Source organism: Silene latifolia, chromosome Y, assembly GCF_048544455.1.
Source record: "Silene latifolia isolate original U9 population chromosome Y, ASM4854445v1, whole genome shotgun sequence".
NCBI classification, from domain to species: Eukaryota; Viridiplantae; Streptophyta; class Magnoliopsida; order Caryophyllales; family Caryophyllaceae; genus Silene; species Silene latifolia.
Window position 1 is genome coordinate 429,305,125 of NC_133538.1, and position 9,457 is coordinate 429,314,581.

General features: G+C 38.5%; 1 non-coding gene across 1 annotated transcript; it reads left to right on the forward strand.

Annotated features, from left to right (window-relative positions):
- Nucleotides 1–9,109: 9,109 nt before the first annotated feature.
- Nucleotides 9,110–9,216, forward strand: LOC141635229 (small nucleolar RNA R71). Its single transcript, XR_012539929.1, has one exon. It is a non-coding gene; the product is annotated as a small nucleolar RNA R71 (small nucleolar RNA).
- Nucleotides 9,217–9,457: the final 241 nt, after the last annotated feature.

Here is a 9,457-nt window from a genome sequence, read left to right on the forward strand (position 1 = left end):
AATTCCAGCTGGTTGTGTAACCGACACGTGTCGGTTGACTTATAGTTACTCAGCGTCTTTTCCCTTCTTTCCGGCAAATTATATGCTGCTCCCAGGAGTATGGTACATGATACTCCCATAGAAGTTATAGGAAAATTAAAATAAATAAATAACTACCCATTACATGTTTTCAAGTCATGTTTCTTCTTCTTTTTTAAATTACTCAATTTCCCAACTTTAAAATTATATCAAATTAATTAAATTCATAATTTTCATCCGGTCGTATTCAAATTTTTCAAGTTTATAATTCACAATTATCAAATTAAGCACCATTTTTACTAAACTCAAAGTGAATATAATAGGGTCCTTGGGTGAATATGACTCATATAGTCATATTCATTAAATTAAACTATGATATTCATCAAACTCAAAATAAATATAATAATTTCATATGGTGAATATAATTATACATAATACATATTCATTAAATTACACTATCATGTTCACTAAACTCAAAATGAAAATAATGTCGTCATATGATGAATATCTCACTAGGTAACACATATTTATCAAACTAAATTAGCATATTCACTAAATTGATAGTGAATATGATAATTCCATATGATTAATCACATCCTTGAAATCATAAATCTAACAACGAATAATGAGAGATAAAAATAAAAAAAATTAATTCAATTAATACGCTTACTTGTTAAGTTAGTAGATAATCATTCAAAATATAAATCTATGATTACAAAAGAGAAAATGGATTATGCATCTGAGGTAGCTAGTATCTCAGGCCTTGTAGTTTTTGCGCATCTACACATTTTTTCTGAGCATATTACTATTTATAAATATAGTTTTTGAGGAATATTATATTTTTTAGTGTAATGTTTTAGTAAATGTGCTTAAAAACTTTATACTAAAGCAGAACTCAAAAACTTTAAAATAAAACTCAGAAAATAAACAATAAGAGGTACTACCTCAGATGTATAGTCTATGAAGTGATTACAAAACTAATAGGTTGTGACACCCCCATACTCCAAGTGCCTTACCAGGACCACTCAGGTATAGAAACGTCACCATCTTGGTTACCCGAGGCATTGATAATGAAATAGACAATAGCGAAACGTGCTTAAATGATTACAAAGTTTAAGTGATACAAATAAACTCCAAAACTGTTAAAAGAAAATACAATTGTTCTCAAATGTTAAACCAACTAGCTAAAGAACAACGCTCGACACAGCGGAAGACTTCTAGAACAGCTCGTGATGACTCAACCCAGCTATCCGATGCACATCAATCATACCTGCTCAATAACTGCTCACCACCTCCGAATGGATCACCACAGTTTTTAAAACATTTAAACGGGGTCAGTACTGATTACACAAAACAATAGCCACAATGAAACAGAAACACAAACAGTACAAACAGCTCAAACAATCCCCAGTTTCCATCTCCAATCTCCACACAACTGACTACACACTAAAGTGTGTAGCCCTGCCAGATTACCCATCGCAACAAGTACTCCACGCCGCCAGTAGGGGACCGCATCCGTACCCACCAAATCCCCGCTCATCTCCATCGAGCGATAAACCCAAGTTCATTAATGTGCACAATCCCTCCTGTGGCGGGTTCCACAGAGGGCTAATCAAGGGCGTGAAGCCACTCCCGCAAGTGACTCCACTTAGCCAGGGACGCACCCTGAAGATCACAGACAGATAAACAGTAATCACAACACAAAACCAACAACCGTCTGAATCAATCAATAATACGAAATCCCAACCGTCTGAATCAATCAACAATCACTAACTACAACACAATCACCACACATCATGTAATTAATACTGAGTAGGGAAACCCTACCTGGAGAAGCAACCACCACTGACGATCTAGCAGCTAATCAGAATTCTCCTCTACGAATCCTCCTCCTATAACATGTATACATTCAATTACTACCACACACATACAAATCACCCAAAATCCTCAAAATCACCCAATTAGGGTTTTAAAGAAACTCAACCAAATGCTATAAAAATTATACAAGGAACTTACCATTGACACGATGATCACAACGGCGTAAAGAACAAGATGATCCGACTCTCCTAGCCTTGGGGATTTGCTAATGATGCGATGAATCAACTTACGTAACTTCCTTCTCTCAATTTAAGTTTTTAGAATGATAAAAAGATTTAAGAAAAGTGACGGAACTCTTTATATATTAATATCGCATCATTAACAAAATCCGTCAAAACTCAGCCCGTAAACTCACTTACTCGATCGAGTAAGGCACCTACTCGATCGAGTGCCCCCTACTCGACCGAGTACCCAACTTACTCGATCGAGTACCCTACAGGCAAACTACTGTTTTACGTCAAAAACTACTTACTCGACAGAGTAAGCCCCACTCGATAGAGTACCCAAAGACTCATAAAACCGTAGTATTACAGTCTTCCGTCCTTAAAAAGAACTTCGTCCCCGAAGTTCAGCCCATAAAAAAAAACATACTAAAAAAATGAATAGCCACTTTCCTCATCTAAGTGGCGGAAATTATCTAAAGAGGAAGCAATCTAAGGGTACACATTCCATTATAGATATGGTTTCTTCAAACTACGAAGCCTAGAAGGATACCAATAAATCGCCTCCAAGTTGTGTCAAGCTAGGTTACCTTTGTCCTCAATCGTTAAAAGCTTTCGTCAAGAGTAGACTCCCTATGGAGTTAGAAATACTGGAGGATCGCGGAATTCCCCTTCTTGCCTAGACAAGAAGAAGGGTCGTCCCCTTTCTACCATTCACAAAAGTGGATACTATGGAAAAGGGATCAATAGAATTTGAGTTTCATTTGGGAGTTTGATTTGTTGTTGTTTTTTCCCCCCCCCCCCCCCCCCCAATTTCTTGTGGGATTTGACATTTGAGAACACTTTTCTTTTTGCCATTTCTTTGGATGTTTGGCATTTTTTGCATTTCTTTTTGAACATTTTCAAAGCTACCCCATTTGTAGTGAGAGTGCTTATATTTGAAGCATAGGAGTTTTTATTTTTGTTACTCCTCTTTTCTTTTGATGCAATTGCAAACTTTTTTACTTTCATTTCAATTCTTGAACTCAAATTTTGAACAATTTTTGTGTCCATTGCCTTTTTGATGACAAAATGTGGTAGAACATGGATGATGGATGGTTGCATGGTTTCAAGGGTCACCTTGGAATAAACGGTAGCCAAGGAGTTATCACACCACAAGGTACTCTTGACTAGGCCTTAATCCATGGGTCAAAGGATACTAGCATGACACATGCTAGGGTGTTTTACAAGTATTCTAACAAGCAAAGTCTTAAGAAGAGAAAGTATCTAAAAGGGTCTTATATACACTTGTCAAGCTTCCCAAATAGATGTTTTAACAAAAATTTTCCTAAATGCAACTATATGCCATGATGCAACTAACATTTATACATCCTAGTGCATATGCCTCTACTAACTAGTATGCCAAATAAACTAAATGCAATCCTATAATCACATTGTTTATACCACATCAATCAAAATAAAGCCATATAGTCATTAACATAAAGAGGAAAAAGGAGATTGGAAAGATCATACCATGCGGTCTTCAATATCCTCATCTCTCGGATGTGGCGTAGTCGATCAATGTGAAAAAGGATAAACAAACACAATATATACAAAACAGTATATACAAGACTACACTACAAAGGAAATGAACATGTTTTTGGATTTTTGAATTTTTCAAATTTTTATGGGTTTTGTGTTTATGAAACAAAAAGACATGTTTTTGTATTTTTCAAAAAATTTCAATTTTTATCATTTTTGTTTGATGTCATGTTAGAATTTCCCATCCCCACACTAGTATGGGCATTGTCCTCAATGCCCAATAAGATAGGAAATTATGCAATTTATATGAAAATGCATGATTTCTAAGCTAAATGCAAACTATATGACATATAGACAAGAGTGAATGCAAACTAAGCTATGTTATATGATGCATGGGTTTTTGTTATGTTGGAGAGCGTAATTTAGATTAGCTCCCAATGCATATGCATAAACTTCCCCAAACCAAAATAGACAATATTTCTAATGTCAAAAATTGGGGGAGTTCATGCATAAGGATGCTATGCATGAAACTACAATTGTCATTTTGGATTTTGAATGTGGGAACAATAAAAGAAACACCTCAATGTGGCCGAGGTGTAAGTCCTCTAGTTGATGCTAGGACTCAAAAATCATGATTAAGATAAAAATTATATGAAAAACAAGAGAAATAAACAAACCTTAAAGGAGGTGTAGGAAGCTCACAAAGTAATGTGGCATCCTCCCAAGAGCTTGCTAATCCTCAATCTTCGCCCATGGCGTCATCACTACCATCTCCATCATCATCACCAACTTCACTAGAATCATCATCCACCTCCATAGATCCGGAGGCTTCACCACTTTCACTTGAACTTCCTTCTTCTTCCTCGCTACCCTCTTCTTCATTTTCTTCATTCTCTTCATTTTCTTCATTTTCTTCACCTTCTTGTGCACCACTCTCAACAACAACCATCTCCTCTTCACCCAAGCTACCACCTCTAGAAGCACTAGGAAAGAAGATTTACTTATCCGTCCAACTTGGCAAAGGACAAGATGGGTCAAGAAGTCCTCGCCTAGCAAGATGTAGGAGAGGAGGATATTGTGCTTTATAAGCATCGACTCTATTCTCATAAGCTTGCCTGTGCATTTTTTTCATCGAGAGAGTCAAGTAGTCATTCCCCGCCTTAACATTTTATGGTTGAAATTCATGGTAGGTGAATGGGTAAGGTGGGGTGATAATGGAAGAGGAGGGCTCGGCAATGTCTTCCCCTTGGTGTTGTATAATGTACTCGGCTTCCTCGGAGAGTGGGAGAAGGTAGTTTGGCCTATGAACATTTAATCGGCAAATCTTGCTTGGCAATGTGAAGGATTTACCATCTTTTGTTAACCACCCAAATTTGTCATCAAGAGTATCATTCGTGACCCATTTGAATTTTTGAACCGTGGTGGCTAGATCAATGATATGGCCTCCCTTAACCAGTTTATAGGTGCTATCCTTGTTGAAGTTCCGATTGAAGTGTTTTGCCAAATAAGTTACCAAACCTCCATTAACAATAAAGGCCGTGCCTTCTTTGCCATGATCGACTTTGATCCACCTCTCAATCAAAAGTTGAAGAATGTTGTACTTTTTGGGGAACTCTCTTCCAATGTTCAAGGTCGACTCGAGATAAATAATGTCAAGTTCGGTGAAATGGTTTGTTCCCTTCCTAGCAATCAAAGTATGCCCAACTACCTTGTGCCATACTCGTATGCCCGGATGATGGACAAAAATAGCACGACAATCATGGTAAGATGTAAAATCTCTCCCGGTAATAGCCTTCCATAAGGAATTGGGATCATACTTGGTAGGTTTCTTCATGTAAGTCAGGTCATTGCTAAGGCCAAAAATATAACCAAACTCGCGAAAAGACAATTTTCTATCAATATTCTCGAGACGGAATTCAATGTTTGTTCGAGTCTCCACCTTGGAAACTTTCAAAGAGCTTAAGAACTCTAAGGTGAGGGATGAGTAAGTCAACTCTTGCATATCAAACAAAGTACTCAATCCTATGGACTCGAAAAAGGTCTTGGTTTGTTCTAAGACACCCAATTTTGACAAGGTCTATTGGCATATGAATTTGGTGGGTAAAATGGATTTCTTAGCAAGGGAAACAAATTTCTTCCTATTAGAGTCGGAAGTGAAAATTAACTCCGGATAATCATCTTGTTGTTCAACAATCGGAGTAGAAGTAGTAGCCTCCGTAGGATGAATAGACTCTTGAATTTCCATCCTTACATTTTGAACCACCAATGCCTTAGATGCTTGAAGATCTTGTTGTCTTTTGGAAAGGTTCTTCTTTGGGGGTGCCTTGCTTCCGCCTTTTGTTCTTGCCATGTTCTTCATTATGTAGTAACACCAAAGATAAGCTTGATTTCTTCAAATTCCAATAAGACCCAAATCGATTTAGGATATTTGAATTTTGCCTTGTATCCTAAAAATCGATTCAAACTTTTAAGATTTTGGTGTTTTAATTGCTTGTTGTTGACAAAGGAGTGATTTGTTTGAGTTTTTAGGGAGTTTGGAATTAATTTGGGTGAATTTGGTTGAGAAATTTGATTTTTGTGGACGGAGGGATTGAGGGTTTTGGAGATGTATTTGTGTTATGAATGAGTAAAATGAATCGTGAAAGGTGGGGTTTTAATCCCGTTGGTTTTGAATTTTAGAGGGGAGACGAGCGGATTCTCCACGAGACGCTCGGATTCGGGATGTTCTGGGACGAGCATCTTCTGAGAAAGACGAGCGTCTTTTGAAGGAGGACGAGCGGATTGCTGTGAAGACGCTCGGATTCCTTGTCAGGGAGGAATCCCAAATTTTACCAACAGTAGGACGAGCGGATTCTTTGTGGGACGAGCGTCCTGACTGAGACGAGCGGATTCTCTGTAGAGACGCTGGATTCTCAGTCAGACCGAAAATTATTTTTCCAGCTCTCTCAGGACGAGCGTTTTCTCAACAGGATGCTCAGATTCTCTTCAGGACGAGTGGATTCCTGTCGGGCCGCTCGGATCTTCCCTTTACCACGCGAATTCAGTTCCATCCGTGGGTATTTCATAACCCGTGTCATTTACTCTTCATTCCTTTGGTCTTTATTGTGGGGGCACTATGAAGGCTTGGATAGCCTAGACAATTGCTATCCCCACACTGTGTCAAAACACTACACATAAATAATCACATAAGTCCCTCCATCACTTTCTCTCGAAATAATGAAAATCTTGATCAAGGCATAAAAATACAAATCCAAAATTGACAAAAATGCAATACAATAAGTAAAATGCAAGTTAAGGGGTTAGAATATTTACAAATGGTGGTTTAGGGAGGACTCCACTAAACTCTCATCCATAAATGAGATGTCAAGGGGGCATAGCCAAGGTGTTGTTGATGTTGCTCAACACCTTGAAGAAGTAGTCGAAAGCTTGTTCATTGTCATGATAAAGATCTTCAAAAGACCTTTACACTTATTGTTCTTCATTGTGTTCTTGGGTCGTAGCATTACCGATATAGGGATTGAATATCCCTCCAAACTCATCATCCCAAAGACTGCATACTTCATCTACTTGTTCCCCAATAATATCACGAGTTGACAAGAGCAACTCTTCTTCCTTCTTGTCATGGCCAATGAGGCCTTCTTATTTATTTGTCATGAGTGAGCTTTTTAAGCTCTCTTTGTTGAGACTTTCTTGTTCCTTGGACGGAGCATCTTGGAGGTTACCCATCTTCTTCTCCCATATGGGTGGTGATTCTTTACCCATAGCTTGTTCTTTGGATTGAGATGCCAACTTCTTCCTATCACTTTCTCGGCTATAATGATCAACCATGAAACATGGCTCATGCAATCGGGGAGCTCTCATTGTCTTGTCAAGAGTAAAAGTGATTGTTTCATATCCCACTTCAAGGGTGAGCTCTCCATGTTTCACGTCAATCACCGTTCCCGCGGTGTGTAAGAAAGGTCTTCCTAAAATGATAGTAATGTTGGAGTCTTCCTCCATATCAACAATAACAAAGTCCACCGGGATGAAGAACTTGCCAATTCTTACCGGCACATCTTCCCATACCCCTAAAGGTGTCTTCGTTGATCGATCCACCATTTGAAGTGTGATATTAGTGCACTTAAGCTCTCCCATTCCTAACCTTTTGCACACCGAATATGGCATGAGACTCACACTTGCCCCAAGGTCACATAGAGCTTTGTTGATTGTGGTGTCGCCAATGGTACATGGAATAGAGAAGCTTCTCGGATCTTTTAGTTTTGGAGGTGAACTTCCTTGTAGGATGGCACTACTCACCTTAGTGAAAGCAATAATCTCAAGTTACCGGATGGATTTCTTTTTTGTAAGAATATCTTTCATGTATTTCGCATAGGCCGGAACGTGATTGATTAATTCTGTAAACGGAATTGAGACTTCCAAGTTCTTGCCAATCTCCATAAACTTCCCAAGTTGTTCATCAAACTTAGGCTTAGCTTGACGACTTGGAAATGGAAGCCGAATCACAATAGGCTCTTTCACTTTAGCCTTCTCTTTATTCTCCTTTGAAACTTCTTGAATGTTGGTGGGTTCTTCTTCTTTCTTAGAGTCTTTAACAACTCTTTCCTTGTCACTAGCATTCACAACATCTTCCTCAACGGGCCTGTTCGGCCCTTCATACCTTGTACCACTCCTCAAATGGATGGCACTCACCGATTCTTGTCTTGGGGGATTACCTTGAGGTGGTAATTGACCTTTTTGTCTTTGTGAACTTGAAGATGCCAATTGAGACATTTGGGTCTCCAACATCTTTGTGTGAGCTAGAATGTTGTTAATGGTGATGTCTTTTGCTTGGCTATCCTTTTGTATTTGAGTGAAAAATCCTTGTTGGTTCTTTTGCATTTAGAGGACCGCTTTTTGAACATCAAAACCTTTGTCATTTGTTTGATTGTATGGAGTTTGGTTTTGATAACCTTGGTTTTGATTGAAAAAGGGTCTTTGAGCTTGGTTTCTCATTGGAGGTGTGGTGTATTTTGTTTGAGGGTTTTGAACATTTTGGCTTTTGTATGAGAGGTTGGGATGGAATTTGGTGTTTTCATTGTAATAGTTGGAATAAGGGGTACCACTCTTGTATGCTTGGAAAGCATTCACTTGTTCCCCTACATTCACTTTGGTTATGTCCCAAAGTTCCACAATTCTCACATACTCCACTTGGAATTGATGAAGATGCCACCATGGCATTAACATGTTGCTTAGGCGATTTGGAGGCTTCTTCAAGCTTAGCCATAGCCTTCTCAAACTTCAAATTAATGGTATCAACATGAGCACTATGTTGAGAACCCAATTGAGTAATAGAGTACACTTCATGCTTTCCTCCTCTAGTAGACTTACGAGGTCTATTATATTGTGAGTTATGGACCGCCATTTCCTCAATCTTGTTCCATGTTTGATTATCATCAACTTCGGTAAACATACCATTTGATCCCATATTGAGAATGTTTCGGGAGTCTTCATATAGACCATTCCAAAATTGTTGTACAAGGAACCACTCGCTAAGTCCATGATGTGGACAAGATCGGCAAGTATTCTTGAATCTCTCCCATGCTTCATACAGGGATTCTTCATCCCTTTGTTTGAACCCGGTGATTTGGGCTCTCAACATGTTAGTCTTTTCCGGAGGATAGAATTTCTTGTAGAAATCAAGTGCCAATTTCTTCCAAAAGTCAATACCAAGAGTAGCCTTATCTAGGCTCTTCAACCATTGTTTCGCAGAACCAATCAAAGAGAAAGGAAACAAGACCCATCGAATTTGGTCTTGAGTCACTCCGGTTTGAGAAATCGCATCACAATAGTCACAAAACGTCAACATATAAGAATGAGGGTCTTCACTAGACATCCCCCCA